At 41.6% G+C, this 16,885-nt stretch overlaps 1 long non-coding RNA gene across 1 annotated transcript in view; it reads right to left on the reverse strand.

Annotated features, from left to right (window-relative positions):
• Positions 1 to 574: 574 nt before the first annotated feature.
• Positions 575 to 16,885, reverse strand: part of LOC124851345 — a 30,009-nt gene continuing 13,698 nt past the window's right edge. The window contains exons 2-3 of the long non-coding RNA XR_007032385.1: positions 1,156 to 1,204; positions 575 to 1,064 (exon numbers count right to left, since the gene is read on the reverse strand). This is a non-coding gene — a long non-coding RNA (uncharacterized LOC124851345). The remainder of the gene's footprint in view (positions 1,065 to 1,155; positions 1,205 to 16,885) is intronic.

The raw sequence follows: 16,885 nt of genomic DNA on the forward strand, positions 1-16,885 counted from the left end.
ACCCCAACCATCCTGAGACTGAGACAGACTCCTGCAGTACACCAGCCAATCAACTGATCAGTTACACTTTCTGAAAAAGTGAAAGTAAAATTCATTAAATACTCTGAAATCAATGAAATTATAACTCATTGGGTGAACTCAATTCAATTGCTGGCAGGTTTTCCATTCAATAAATACATGTAGCTCCAACTCAATTTAATAAAATCCTTGCAATATAATTTCTTCTCATTGGTCCAACTAATTTCTCTCACATAAAGCTAAAATAACATTATTACATTAGTTGATTAGTTAAGTATATTTACATAACACCAACTTATCTTTTTTAAAGGCAGCTAAAGTAAAATATCTACATAGATGATGTGAAATTGATTTTAGTTAGTCCAACACAAAATTATATAATTGGAAATTAATAAGGAAATATTGCTTTTCATCTGATCCCCGTTTAGCATGAGACATGAGGCATTTTAAAATGCTCAGAAACTGGCATAGTAAAAACCAACCAACAAATGTTGCATTATGGGAAATGTAGGTTGTTTTACATACAACAAATGTCAAGAAACAAACTGATCAGGAAATAAAAGCAGCAGTACAAAAGTGGTGTAGAGCAGAGTCAAAGTCACATAGATGGAAAGGGGAAGTTATGTGGACAGAATTTCCATGTGTGAACATACTTCTCCCAGCTCATGGAAATCCAGTCATTAAAAATGTCGGACCCAGGAAAACATCACTGAGGTCGCAGAACTTTGTCGGCTGTGTTTCCCGCTCATGCAAACAACTTTATTTTCAGCTGCTGTATCTTTGCATAGAGCTTGTGCCAATTCAAATTCATTTCTGAATAAACTGGAAAGTGTACTTGAGGTTGTCTGGAAAGCTCAGATCAAAGCATTAATGAGCCCAAACAGCATGATGAACCCCATTATCACCCTTCCTAAGTTGTCCATGACTTTGATGCCTTCAATCACGATTCCCACGTCCTCTGGCTCCACATCTCCATCTCTTCAGATAGTGTATATCCCCATGATTGCGAGTGCAATGTCCCTCTCTGCACCCTCAGTGGCGGAGGCCTAAACACTCCAAATACAAAACACTTTTTAAGTACAATGCTGAACAACACAATAGAAAATTACAAATAAAAATATAAAGTAGAATTCTTACATGAACTGCAGTTTCATAGAAGAAAGTTCATCAGTTGTCGGGTCAAAATCTATGGAAGCCCATTTCAACGTGATGAAGAAAATAAAAATCCTGTATCTCATTATTATAACTTAGTATCGTACCTAGTATGTACCCTATTGTTTACATAAGAAGAGCATCAACATTTTAGCAAGTTGTGTCCCATCTCCTCTCTCATCTCCTCCTGGAGCGAGGCGGAGTGCACACTCACATACACATACATACACACACACTCACATGAGTCCCCAGGGGTAAATAAGTTTTCGGTTTTTTTGGTGCTGCCTTCAGGTGCTGTCAGTAAAACCAACACACTAACCAAGCCAAAGTCACTGTGTGAAAAGGTGCCCACCCCAAATTTCTAATTACGGACAAATCTGAGCAGTCTAGATCCGGGCCTTTCCTCTACTCGACAGTCATCTTAGAGTTACCTAGAACTCCACGTGGTGGGCAGCTCTCTCTCTCTCTCTCTCTCTCTCTCTCTCTCTCTCTCTCTCTCTCTCTCTCTCTCTCTCTCAGTGCATGCTGGGAGTTTGTTGGTGGCGTGGTGGTGAGCGTGTGAGAGTTTGTGGTATTTTCGCAAATTGCTATACTTATATTCTAAACTTTGTTTTTTGTATGATTGTGTAGTTGTTAGTTGTTGTATTGTTAGTGTGTCTGTGATAGTTTGGCGGTGAGTGAGCCGTGTTTTCTCGGCGGGATGGCGTCCTCTGGGCCGCTGTCCCTGTCTCTGAGACACGGAGTGAGGCTGGTACCGCAGCAGGACAGCCCGGTGGAGCAGGTGTTGTTGGCGGTGAGAGAGCAGGTGGACAGATGAGTTTTCCTCCCTTACCCAGTGGTGGGAAGGAGGAAAGGCCCAAATCAGAGTGTTCTGTCAGCAATACTCAGCCAACTCGACTCTAAAAATAAAAGAGCCATTCAGAAATTAGAGGAGGAGATCAGAAACCTGGAAACTGTCACAGTCACACAAAGCAACGGGCAGGATGCAGAACAGCTCAAAACCAAGAGACAGGATTTAAACTCCTTTTTACATGAAAGAGCCAAAGGAGCCTTGGTCAGAGCCCGCTTCACTAAAGTACATGATATGGACGCTCCGACCACCTTCTTCTTCAACTTAGAGAAGTTGGTGGCTCGGAGAAAACAGATGGTGTCTCTCCGGTCCCAGACGGAGAAGTGACCACAGAGCCGGCTAGGATGAGGAAACACGCAGTAGAGTTCTACTCAGACCTGTTCAGGGCGGTTCACTGTGATGCAGACTCTGCTGCAGAGCTGCTACAAGGACTTCCTCAGCTGACGTCCTGAAGAACAGGATATATTAAACTATGACATCACCTTAGAGGAACTGACCACGGCTGTGTCGCAGATGGCGTCCGGAAAGGCCCCTGGAGTGGATGGATTACCTTCTGATTTTTAAAAACATTTCTGGGGTGTTTTGGGACGAGACATTTCAGACATTTTTAAAGAGTGTTTTAAAAAAGGGACACTTCCTACTTCCTGTAGACGCGCAGTTCTCTCTCTGCTGCCTTAGAAGGGAGATCTTAGCCTTTTAAAGAACTGGAGACCAGTGGCCCTTTTATGCACAGACTACAAGATCCTCTCTAAGGTTTTATCAAACAGACTGAAGACCTACATTGAACAGCTGATCAACCCAGATCAATGTTACTGTGTGCCTGACAGATCCATGCTGGACAATCTGTTTTTAATATGAGATGTGTGTAAATTATATAATGTAAATGTGGGTATTATTTCAATCGATCAGGAAAAAGCCTTTGACCGTGTGGATCACGATTTTTTATTTTCAACCTTGCAGACTTTTGGTGTTCGAGGGGGTTCCTTTCCTGCGGCCTTCAGACTGCAGACGGTGCAGAAGTTGCTGTACGGCTGTGGGCGTTTGCTGAAAATCGTACTCTAGCTGACCAATGGGATGATGACTGTGAGTACCTGTTTCCCTCTCTGATCGTCAGCCCTGCTGCTGATGGGTGGCGAGAGGAGTGGACTGCTTCTTTCCTTCAAAACACCGGTGCTGGGTAATTTCAGCTCTTCTGGGAAGAAGCAGCTTTATGTCAGCTGTGTGAAGGTGCTGAACCTTCGCTCTCTGGCTGGAGTCAAGGAGACGAGGTGGACTGAGGTTTTTGCTGCAGGCTGCACCCTGAAGGCAGGTGGAGGGTCCTGTATAAACCTCCTGTTGAAAACCAGGTGGGTGACCTCCAGTGGAGGATTATACATGGAGCTTTAGCTACAAACACACACAGAGCTCACCTGGACCCGAGCACTGGGGAGGGATGTGGTTTCTGTGGTGATAGGGAGACTGTAGAGCACCTAGTGGTGTCTTATCCTCGACTAGAGGTTTTATTTAGACAACTGCAGCAGTGGGTGGAGGCTCTGGGGGAGAGCCTTTCTCTCCTGTTGTTTGTTTTTGGGCCTAAATACCACAAAGAAACAGAACAACACTAGTCCTGGTTAACTTCCTATTTGGTATGGCTAAACTGGCCACCTGGAAGAGCAGGGAGAACCAGATGTTGGGTGAAGGCTGGACAGATGTGGAGAAGTGCCTCGAAGGTTTGGTAGCAACTCAATGAAAATTGAACACGCCTTCTACAGCCTGACCAGTAACCTGGAAGCTTTTACGTCTCAGTGGCGGATCAGACAGGTTTTATGTTCACTAGAGGAGGACAGTTCACAGGTCCTTCATTTTTAATCTCCATGTGTGTGTGTGTGTGTGTGTGTGACATGTAGTTTTCTTTTGTAAAATATGATCTGATTGAAGTGTTATTTATTATTTTTTGCTGATGCTACTATTGGAGAGATCCTGACATGATCTAAATAAAAGTTATCTTAAAAGTCAAAGTCTCTCTCTCTCTCTCTCTCTCTCTCTCTCTCTCTCTCTCTCTCTCTCTCTCTCTCTCCTTTTTCTCTCTCCTTTTTCTCTCTCTCTCTCCTTTTTTCTTTGCCGCTCACATTGAATCTGCAGCAGCTCTACAGCAGCAATGCCTGGAAGAATTATTCGACATCCTGAAATAATTCAAAGGAGTCAACATGATAACTCTTCTTTCCAGTGTTCTGGCTGCTTTGCATTGTAAATCCTCTCTGGCAGGAGTTCTTTGTATTCACTCATCTCCCTCAGGGTTATTTGATGTCATCAAACTCTGTATTATATCTGTCCTGGGTCTATGAATGTGTTTCAGGGTGGACCTCAGGTAATCAAATCATCCTTGAAGTGAATATTTGTGTTGGATGTAACAAAATTCCCTGAAGGTGTCACCGTGACACCGTGACCTTGACATTTTACCTTTAATCACCAACATCGTTTCAGTTCATCTCTGAGTCCAAATGAAGCTTCGTACAGAATTTGACATGTGTTCATAAAAATGGGGCAGACAAACAACCTGAAAACCTCCACCTAGGTGTTTCTGCATCAAAGGAAAAATACACATTAAACATTAGACCAACATGTCTTTCAGTGTGGTCACTTGGCTGAATATGTCTGTCAGGTCATCGTCAAGACCTGTCAGACTGTCCAGAAGAGAAAAGTAATGAGTTCAATATTAAGGACAAGCTAGCTTGGGGGGTTGTTCTCCAGAGGCTGGTGTAGTATTTTCATAAATCAGGGGCCACAATTTACACAGAGGGGCCAATGATATATCAAACATCCATGTCCAATTCCTGATTCAGTAAGATGCACATTTAAAGATTCAGTGTGTAGAATTTGGGGACATCTCGTGGTGAAGTTGTATATTGCAGCTGAGTACCCCTCACATATCTCTCTCCTTCCAGACCTGCTCCCTATGTACATATAAAGTATTTAAATATAAAGGGCTCATTCTAGGGTAAAGACCACAATTTGTACAATTTAGATGAAACACAGTAGTGAAAACATCACTAGGATTATTTTATATTCAATTTCTGCCAATAGATCCTTTCACCTCAATCTTACTTTAGCTCTATAGCTTTGAACACACACCATTAAATATATTTAGAATTTGTTTTCTCGCTGAAGCACATTGTATTCTTCCAAAAGAACTATAATGGGGGAAGTTCCCTGATGCTGTGTTGCGCCCCGCCCACAGTCAGTATCTCATAATTATGAGATGCTAAGTCATAATTATGAGATACTAAGTCATAATAGTGAGATACTATCTCATAATAATGAGATACTAAGTCATAATTATGAGATACAGATTTTTATTTTCTTCATCACAGTGGCTGAAATGGGCTTCCATACGCAACAGAGCAGGGAAGCCGTGGTTTAGAGGCTGCGGTCAGGACAGCCGCCTGTCTCTCGGAAGTGAGCGACTATGTATCGAGGCAGAGACATAACATAATCGATTCATGTTTCCTGCTCCGTTCATTGTCTTAGCGATGTGCTGCCGCTGCATAATTATAACCAGCGCTGCTCCAGGATCATCCAGTTCTGGATGAACGTATTTCAGGATTTAAAAGAGTCTGACCATTTCTCTGGTGACTTCCTCGACAAAAGTCTGATACAATTCACATGTCTCGAAGTAATGACTTTGGAAATGTAGCCTATAATTCAAAGTTTTAATACATTATTTTGTCCATGGTGTCATATGTTACACAAGTGTGTGAGGTTCTTCTTCTATATTACCAGCAACAAAAGTGAATTCCACTGTTAAAAAAATGAAGCACCACAGGATGTCCTTAAAAAAAAATGTAATACCAATAAAATACCCAGAATACTATAAAGGACTGGTAGTAAATGTTAATGTTCACTGAGATAATGTGTTTATGGTTTAAGAATAGAGTTCAGCTGAGTTAGAAGGATTGTTGTTTAAGTAACCGAGTTTTCCAGAAGGCCAGTGAACATGCCAGTGTTTGGGCACGTGACACTGTTGGACATTTCCAGCTACTAATGGCTGCGGGTTCGGGGATATGGCGTGCTTCTCATTGCCTGGGAGACAGAGGTTGTCCTCTGACCACAGGGGGGATCCTGTGTCGCCGTCGCGCTGTTCTCTCTCGGTTCCGGATCATCCGTGTCTCGTCCTCACCACGGTCCCGCTGCCCCTCCCCACTAGAAGCGCTGCGGCCACTGGGGCGCCCGTGTTGTTTTTCTGCGATATATATTCCCATATTTAATAATCACAAGTTGTTCTACTGCATCAGATGATTGAATGTGAGCACCCATCCTCAGCAAAATAACAATATATTTGCAGTTTTTCTATGGGTGGAAAATGTTATGTTGACTGCGAATTTCAGTTTAAATGATTGACAGATGTATTGTCTCGAAGTAATGAATAGCAATGAACTCTAAAATAATTGACATCTCCCCTCTGAGCTTCATATCATCTCTTTTCATTCATCATTATGGAAAAATGATACATCTCAACAAAGTAACTGGGGCAGTCCTGAAAATAAACCTCTCACATTTTGCCTTTGCGAAAAATGTCAAATTTGTCCTCATAGTGGAACTATGTAGCATGACTGAATGTGGTCTGACACACTTTGGTTATTCTTGCATAATCATCCATAAATCAAACATGTTATATCTTAGGATGGGTGTCTATGGGCTGAAACCTTAAACACCCACACTTCTGGCTGCAGTCCAGTGGTGTTTGGCATCAGACAAACCTGGTAATACAGAGAAGTGCAACAGTTTAATTTCTCCCTATGTGATTTAGTGTTTATACACTATTTAAGCATTTATGAAATGTCTTTCTCATCAAGATATTTCAATTGCCACCAAAGAATTACATGGCATTTGGTGATGTAGAGATGATGTTAGGTGTTGAAATATATTGTCTATTATTTGGTGCTGATAAGTCAACTATCTTTTTATCGTTTAAATAAAAGCAGGCCAATCTTGCCTATGTAGCCTAATAAAATGTGGTCTGTCATCCTAATATTTTTTCATTTGCAGTGTGGCTACCATGACACCATCAACAAATAAAGCCTAATTTCCACACTAATTAAAGTATGCCTACATTTTTTTCCTTTTTGAATTAACCCATGTTTGATCACATAAACATTTCACAATAACTGTTATGTTCGTGTTTCGAAGGATGAGGCTTAGTTTAAGTCCCAAAGTAGCTTCATTGCAAGATGCCCTAAGCAACATATATGTGCATCTTAGTGTTTTCTTACTCTAATCTTTTCTGCTTCTTTAATTACTCATATTTAACAACTGCTGCCACCTAGTGTATAAAACATGCAGTAGCATCTGATCACAACAATAAGTAACAGGGAAATGTCTACTTAAAAGATTCTCTGTGAAGGAATTTGATGGATAATATAAGTTTTTCAAGATTTTATCCATTGCAGTTATCCAAAGTCAGCAATTCTGCTCTGTGAGACAGGGTCCACCAGTTTTAGAACAAATAAATGCTTACAATAAATAGTCAAGCACCATTTGTGGCAATGGGTAGTTAAACTTATCTGCAGTAAAGACAATTAGTTTGATCACAGATGTACAAAACAAGAGAGAAACCAGTGCTTTTTATTTATAAAAAGTAGGGCACTTTTGAGGTACTCCTTAATGTATATTACAACAGATTAACAAACAAACACAGCCAGTAATAACAGCTGACATGAGCAAGAGGCTCCAATTCAATTATATTTTTTCAGTAAAAAATGCAACTGTGTGAGAACCATTTCCAAAAAGATTCTACTCAAACTGATAACAGACAACGTAAATCAAAGGAAATTTGAAATAGATGTTGCTTAGTCATTTACATAACAAAATGTGTGAAAAACATGACTTTTGTAAAAGGCTCAATTTGTTTATAGGTCTAGCTTTTTTATAGAATCACAGGGTTCAACAGATGCTCTGTAAAGTGTCATTAATACCACTATAAAATAAATGAAAAGCTCTGACTTTTTAAAATAATTCAAGAAATTTGAAAGGAGTAACATGGAAAAGCCCAGCCTGTTCAGGCATTTCAAACATCAACATTTTTCAATAACAACACTTCCAAAATAATTTAACTCTACTTCAGTAGAAGGTGTCCAAAACCTTGGACACCTTAACACAACAAAATTCACAAAAGATTTCCTGTTAACAACATCAGAAAGGTTTAGAGGATGATGTCTTTTGTACCACTTAAAGACTTTCACATTGTCTACAAAACTGTACTGAGCTGGTATATTTAGATGAAACAAGTACACAAAAGCAGTAAACAATTTTGCAAATTTGCACATTTGTTTTTTGGTGTAGTAGTCCTTCAAGTGCATGAACAGACTGTTCATCAACCATTTGTTACAAACAGTTTAAGTGAGGTGATGACTTTCTTGATAAAATAGAAAATGCTAATCAGGAAAAGAAAATCCCCTGAGCTCATAATACAGCTCCTGAGCTAATTACCACATCTTCCCCACATTATCTCTGTCTCACAATCACACTGTTTTGATCTTGACTGTCGGCTCTGATAAGGCTACAACCGGACAAAAATTTAATAAGAAAGGGAAAAGTGTGTACATGTGAGTGAGTGACAGAGGCACTCCTATGCAATGTCCATTGTATAGAAGTTGCTGGACAGTATAGTTTCTATTTCAGCTCGAAGCTCAGGATAGCTGTTGTAAGTTGACGGCAACTCCAAAGTTGGGCCACAAGTATGTGCAATTGGCCGCCGTGCCAGCCCTTCCAACGAGGTGAATATGACTTCAATTTCCTTAACGCAGATGACATCAGACCCAGTCCCAAATCGTAACATCTTCCGGAGGCCTATTTCATCCAATCCCCTAATGTACTGATGTAAAAACCGCAAACTTTGATTCTCTGCTGGTGTAGCTGGAGAGGCCGTGATCAGCTTTAACACCTTTCGCGTTGTTGGTTTAAGATCATCATACATCTTCCGGATTTCCAGCACACTGGGGAAGAACTTCCTGAGAGTTGGTCCTGCGACTGCTGCAATGTTATCCAGTGCATATTTCGGTTGCTGGATTATTTGCTTGTGGGCCACTTGGAGAAGCACAGCTTTCAAGTTTTCTTGTGTTGGTACTGTTCTTACTCCCATGCGATCCATAAGATCAAGGAACTCATCTTCATCATCACCAACTAGAACCTCTTGCAAAGCAGTGGACAAGAGATCACGCTCAGACTGACTAAGATACAACATCAGGGAGTCAAACAGTAAATCAGGTGAGACAGAATGTTCACCAAATGTGACTGCTGCTGTAAAGGCTTGAGCGAGCCGAGAGGGGAAATATCCATGGTCCTTCAATCCCTTGACCATTATTCTACCAACAGATCTCCATTCTTCTTCTTGCCATTTTGGGGATAGCGATGGAACCCTCACATCTGCACGTCTAAAAATTCTGTCCAGAAGGTAGCATATACGTCCCTGGACACACCATCCACATCTGCACCAATTTCATCAATGAAGCTGTATTTCACAGAGTAGCTTATCATGGCTTCATCCTTGAATTGAGTAATCAGTTCTTCTAAGAGATTCGCTCTGTGAAGTTTCACAGTCACATGCAAAAGTTCACAAAAAGGACTTGGTGGGGCAGCAGGAACTGTCTCAGAATGAATAGGAGTTGAGGTGTAGGTGTTAGCGTTTATTTGTGCCTCTTCTATTGGGAGGATAGGCTCAAATGGCACTGTATCATCGAAAACACCTAAAAATGACTTCCGATGTATTGTACAAAGATGTAAGACCAATAATCTCAACAGCAGTAGAGACAAACGCTGACATTTTGTTGGTACTTTGCCCATCATCTTCCACAGTGTGTGTTTGCTGTTCACTGTCTGGTGTTTTCTGTGTCAGCTGCTCAACATTTTCTGCTGTGTTTTTCTCTTGCTTGTCTGCGTCTGTCTGTTTATCAGCTCCCTCTGCCATTTCTATGAACATGTCTTCTCTATTGGTCGGATGCTCTGTGAATAGGTAAAATCTTAACACCCCCAATTTATGTGTCTCATAGAGTTCTCCCACACTAATACTGTCATCAAGGTATGCTTCCTGAAAGTCAACAATATCGTGACTAAACTCCTCCCACTTTCCATTTCTCGATTTCTCATTTGGGAAAAATAGCCTCTTAGCATGGGACAGAATGTCTTTCTTTGTGGCTGTCTTGGAAATATCAAGAAGTCTGGTTCCTCCACCATTGCTAAGCCACCTGTCTCCTTATCATTAATATTTATTCCTAACTCTATTTTTCTTGTCACCTTTGAGGCCCTTTTATTATTTCTTAGATGCATCTTTGTTGGTTGCATAGAATGCTCTTCCTCAGAATCTTGAAGTCTGTCTTTGTTGCTTTTTGTGTACATTTTTGTTTTTAGTTTTTCAAACATGGACAGTCTTTTTGAATCAACTCCACCTCTTGTCTGTTTTCCCATACAGAACCGCCTTGTAGCAATCCTATCACCATATGCTGGAATGTAAGCAAAGTGTCATCATCAATTTCTTCAACTACTGAGGTGTCAATCTGTAATTAAAAGAAAACAACACATTAAGACATTATCGTTAACTTAAGTGTAAGAGACTGGCTTAAAAATACACCTAAAGTATAACCAAAATTGTTTATTTCTGTGCTGAAATTATCCTCTCCCTGTTCTGAGACTTACACGATCCTGCTGCATTTTCTGAATATTCTCCTCAGGAATACCTCGACTCTGAAGAAATATCCTCAGACCATCATCTTGTGGGAGGGGGGTATTTGAGGATGTAGCCATTGCTGGTTCTGTACAAATTTAGGAAAAATGCAGAATCTATGCACATTTTTGTTGCATCAACAAATATGAACTGTTAACAGGTAGGCTTATTCCTTCTGCCTACCTGCACAGCGAAATAATAATTCTAAGGGATGAACAGACGTTCAGACGTTTGTCTCTTCAGCCATCAATCTCGTGGCATTGTTTATTGCAGAACTGTGCACAACCTGCTGCTCTCCGTGAGAGTCAGGTACAGGGTGAGAGAGGGTAAACATCCCCCTTATAAGGTAGTGGTGTCATCAGTCACACGTGACTCCATGCCATATGAGGCGTAACAGCGCCTCCTCCTGAACAAATATAGTTACATGCATTCATACACTTATCCACTCTCAACACTCCCACTTATGGGACTTACATTCGCCAAGGAGAACAAGACGAATTATCTCCTATCCGGCCCAGCTCAATCCCCGCTGCCACCTTGCGAATCAGCTGTTCGCGCATCAACGAACCGTGGACCAGCAACAAGTAAGAGGCTTATGTCTGGGCAGAGACTAGTTTAAACATTAGTGTGTTATTATTTGAGTGTATATTTCTGTAGGTCCCTTGTTTTGTGCCAGCGTGTCGACGAATCTTCGTTCTCGCCACATCGCGGCACTGTTTACCGTTAGATCAATTTTGCGGAGATTTTAACCCATTAAAAGATCGGTACACAGCTGGACGGATCTTAGTTCGTCCGCTTGGGTACCGAGTGGTAAAGTCCCCGAAGTTGTCTCTGGCGGTGTTTGAGATCTCCTCTGATCATTCTTTGCATGTTTCCTTTTCTCTCTCTCTTTTCTCCTAAACCCGCCTACACACACATTCCGACCTGCTCCCACACAATTCACGCGTTATACACGTTCTGGGACCTAGATAGTGCGATCGCATCGCGACGCCATTCGCGCTTTGAACCACGAGATAGACCAAAGCATCCCTTTGTTCTCCATTTCCTGTTGGTCAAACCACGAGTTTATACCGCCATCTTGAATTCGATCCTACGCCAAATCACTGGTTAGACCGCCATCTTGAATTCAGTAACACGACACCATGCGGTTAGACCGCCATCTTGAATTCAGTAATACGACGCCATCCCTCTCTCTCACACACACACACATACACACATACATACATACATACATACATACATACATAAAGTGCTAGTGTTGTGATCTTTGATATAGTGGATTCTTGTTAGGATAATAGTCATTAATTAACATTGATGTTATTATCTTTAATAAATTCGATTGTATTTAAAGTACCGGTATTGTGTGATTATTTCTGCATATGTATGTGAATACAGCTGGAACATGATAGCCAGTGCTTGAACTTTAACCTTCACTGTTCATTTTATAATCATTGATAAATATTGAGATTTTATGAGACTGATCTTTACAGATTGATTGTTGGTCCCTGATACCTAGGGTGGTGCCTCGTATTTTATAAATGATAATTACAGATTTTATTATTCTTAATTGATAATTTTATTGTTTTTCATTAATAATTTCATTGTTCTTGATTGATAACTTTATCGTTTTTAATTAATAATTTTATTATTTTAAATAATGTTATTATTTTAATAATCATATTTTATGATTAATAATTAGCCAACATCAAGTCTACCTACTATTGCACAAGATGATGGGTATATGTGAGAGTATGTTAATAAATCTGACTAACTAAACTAAACCAGACCTTGCTTCATTTACAGGTGTCAAGCAGACTGACAAAACTTTCAAATGAACTTATTCATCCTTCATCATCATCATCATTTGGAAAAGTGTTTATCTCATAGGTGGAAAGTCCTGTTCCAGGTGCTGTTAACAACCAGAACAGCCCTTTAGGTCCAAGGTAAAGCAGAATGGATCCATGCTTCAAGATGCATGCCAGCCCTTCCCCAGACACCCATGAAAAGGTGACGAGAGGGAAACAGGAGTGATTCTTCATCCTCCTCCTCAGGGCGTGTGAACAGACCAATTGATTAACATGGGCCATCAGTCCACTCACACAGCGCAGATAAAGACACAGCATTCTGTAAGTCTCTTTTTATCTGCATATGACTCCAGCTGGCATATGGTTTATCACTGGTGGACTGATTTACTTGACACTTTTGCTCTGCTTTCCGATTTTCCTTATTTTATTATTATTATTTAAATAATTTTACTTTATAATAATATATAGATATTTGCGGTGCTTGTGCCTCCGGTGTGTCCTCTGGGTTACAGGATGATTGTGTGATGTTACTGTATCGGTTAACATTGCATGTATCACGTCATGATAAATCAGCCTCTTGTGCCGCCCTCTTGGCATTTTGCGCCCTAGGCAACCGCCTATGTCGCCTGCTCCTCCTAATGAGTGGTCTCAAGAGGAGGAGCTTGTTCTGGTAACTTAAATGTCCCGCACAAAATAAACACTGTTCAAAGTGCACACAAATACAATAAAATAACTAAATGAACTGCTGAGCAAAATAAATGATGACAATCACACTGACGTGGTTTAGAGGTGACGAGACGATCAAAGCAGACTTCACTAAAACCATGCACCTCTGAGTTCCCTATGAGCATTGAGTGTGTCTCTACAGATGACGTCCAGAAAGAAACATTGCTCCCAAAACTAAAACAATACCGAGGCAAGCAGCAGTTTGCAGAAGAGGTATTTTCAACATGACTATGATCCATCAAAGGACTTTATAAAGAAAAACTGTGAAAACAATGACCAACCGAAGTCTGTTCTGTGACTTGAACCCAACAGGAAACCTCTGACAATTTTAAAGCTGAAGACAAAGAAACAAAACCCCTTCAAGCTATATCCAGTCTATATGGACTTTTTATTATAGTTGAATTAGTCAAAGTATTAAATTGATATATAATTACTTCACATTTTAAACATATTCAACAGAGGTGTCTCAGTTTAATGGAATAAAAAGAATTTAAAGAATTTTTTAGGGCTCTGGATGAAGCTCAACATCCTTGGCCTCATTTTTTCTTATGTGGGAATATCACTTCAAATAGGGCAGGTATGTCATGGTAACCGCACAGCTCAGACTCCATTTGTGTTCCCAGCAAGGTGTTTACTACACAGTCCAAGTATGTTGGGAGACCCAGTGAAAGTGGGTCCTGAACACACAACCAGAGGACTGGTTGTATCACAACTGAATACAATTTTTCAGTGTAAGACTATACACAACAGCACATACTAAATGTTGACGTAGTCATAAGATGCTTTCAGACATGCACTGAACGCCAGAGATCCTGCGGACATTCTCCGGAGGGGCTGTATGTGTGAATACAAATGACCAAGTGAGACTGCTGGGTAGAGGGACATCTGGGAAACCCCGCTGCCACCCTGAGCTGAAGTGGCAGAATAAGAAAGAAAAGACATATGTAGCGTCCCATTAAGTTGTAAGCCAATGGTAGGAGCTGAGGTGCTAACATCTATATACTGTAGGTCCGTGAGCATTTGCCTTAATAATAACTCAAGAGAGAGTTTAACTGTGTTGAACAGATTCCAAATTTATTGCCTCACAACAATCAACATACATTCACAGTTCTGGATTTGTTGTATGAACACGATGAAAATGCAAAATAGAGCCTGTTAAAGTCCCAAATAAAGAAAAAAAGAATAAATGTCCTTTAAATGTTTGTGACCCCAAAAGTGCAGTATTTGCGTCCTTGTGTGTGATCAATATTATGTTCCCTGCTACCCAGGTAGGCTTTGTGTGTGTATCTGCTTATCTGTCATCAACTGACATCGAGCAAGTCAGTCGTCTCCTATGGACAAGTCCACGGCTGGTCACATCGTATCCAAAGGCTCATGGGACTGTTAAGTTCTCTGGTAAAATTAAACTAAATCACTGGTTTTGCCAGACCTAATGTCAATAATCTGCATTGTAAACAATACACAAGGTGACACCACATCCCTCTGCTCTGTCAGTGAATTAACTTTACCCTCTGTATGAAATGTGTTGTGCAAGTAGGCTGCATTGCCTTGAATGCAATTAATGCATGAGTGGCTGACAATTTTTTGAAATAGGAAAGGCTCTGACACACTGTTCACCACCTGCTCAGCACCCAGCAGCAGACAGACAGTCAGAGAGCAGCTGGGGAACAAAGTGGAGCTTTTAGCAGCTGAAGCACCAGCTTTAAAAAACCTCATGTACTGTTGTGCGTATTAGCATTTCTCTGTTTCCCTCCAGTTCTTGTCATACACAAGTGCATTAACTTACATTAACATTTGAGCACAAAAATAAACAGATTTGCCTAAGTCACATGAATAAGATCTGCTGTGACCAGAATTTGTGAACTATTTTCTACAGCACAAATAGCCCAGTAGAAATGGAGGACTGTGAATTATCCACCTAATTGTCTGCACTTCAGAGGTATCAGAGGCAAATATTCTCAAAACTCGGCTGTTAAACTGCATCTGTTCACATGGTTAATGACTATCATGTTTTATGATTTGGGTGAACTAACCCTTTAAAAAAAAAACAATGGGGAATTAAATAACTGAACACACACACACACACACACACACACACTCACGGAGGAAGAGTGAGCTTCGGCAGTATTAAAACAGAATGAAGGAGACTAACGTTTCTTATAGCAGACAACCATGCTACACTGGCACAAGTCTGAAAGAAAGAATATTTTCTCTATATCAGCTCACAAATAAAAGACCGTCTGGGGTTTAAAGGGGACATAGCATGCCCATTTTACCACAAGTTGATATGGTTCCTTGGGGTCTTAATGAAATGTCTGTAACATACTTTGGTCAAAATACCACAAGGATCATTTAAAACAGCACCCTTTTTACCCTGTATAAAACAGCCCTCCACAGAGCGACCTGTTTTGACTGCCTGTTCCTTTAAATGCTAATGAGCCAGCTCCCCCCTCCCCCCTCTCCCCCCATGATTTTAAACGATATAAATTACATATTTTATATGATATAAATTATCAAATATGCATCCCATACTTTGTATTCCCTTGTTGTCCTGGAGTTTTAATTTTCCCAATCACATAATTAAATGTCCCCCTCTGCCCATCCACTACAAGCACACAAGCAGACAGACAGAGAGAGAAAGAGGGGGGGGGGCTATGAAGACCATCATTTACCCCCGAACCCCGACATTCAACGGGTACAACAACAAGCGGAGAAAGCAGAATCGCGGGCTGACCTTATATATACAGTCTATGGGGCTGACCAGCGGAGAAATGCTCGTCCCGTGTGAACAGCCAGGCGGCTGCGTGTGGGAAACGGCGCTGCGCTGCCTCGCAGCGGCACTTCCGCGTCCAGTGTACCCGGCGTAACTACTGTAACCCGGCGGAACTACTGTAACCCGGCGGAACTACTGTAACCCGGCATACAGTAGAGCTGAACACTCGAAGTCTTCCACACAGCTGGCAGTGTGGAAGACCGCTGCGAGCAGCGCAGCGCCGTTCTCACAGCGCGCAGCCTGGCTGTTCAACGGGGCGTGCATTTCTCCGCGCTGGTCAGCCCCATAGACTGTACATATAAGGTCAGCCAGCGATTCTGCTTTCTCCGCTTGTTGTTGTACCCGTTGAATGTCGGGGTTCGGGGTTACAGTAGCGCTGAACACTGCGGAAGTCCTCCACACTGTTGGCTGTGTGGCGCTGACACAAATTCCAGCTCACGCACGGGAGAGCGGCGGTCGCTCCCGAGCAGCTGCTGCAGCCTCCCGGTCCCAACGATCCAGACAAATGCCACATGTGAGTGAATCGCGGGCTGACCAGCGGAGAAATGCTCGTCCCGTGTGAACAGCCCGGCTGCGTGCTTGGGAGCGGCGCTGCGCTGCCTCGCAGCCTCCGGTGTAAACCCGGAGTAACGAGTGTGGGGGGCGGGACGGGGGGGCCAAGACCATGTAGGGAGACTTCCAGTGTATTGTTACGACACAATACCCAGGAAGCGCATTCCAGTCGCTCAAGCATGACGTTTCTGACTTAGAGGAACTATAACAAAGCGCAGTGTTTTTCCCCAGAGTTTTGGGTTGGTAGACATGCCAGATACCCACATTAACCTGTAGAAGCACTAACAAAGTGGAATTTGCATGCTATGTCCCCT

The sequence above is a fragment of the Hippoglossus stenolepis genome, chromosome 23 (genome assembly GCF_022539355.2).
Source record: "Hippoglossus stenolepis isolate QCI-W04-F060 chromosome 23, HSTE1.2, whole genome shotgun sequence".
NCBI classification, from domain to species: Eukaryota; Metazoa; Chordata; class Actinopteri; order Pleuronectiformes; family Pleuronectidae; genus Hippoglossus; species Hippoglossus stenolepis.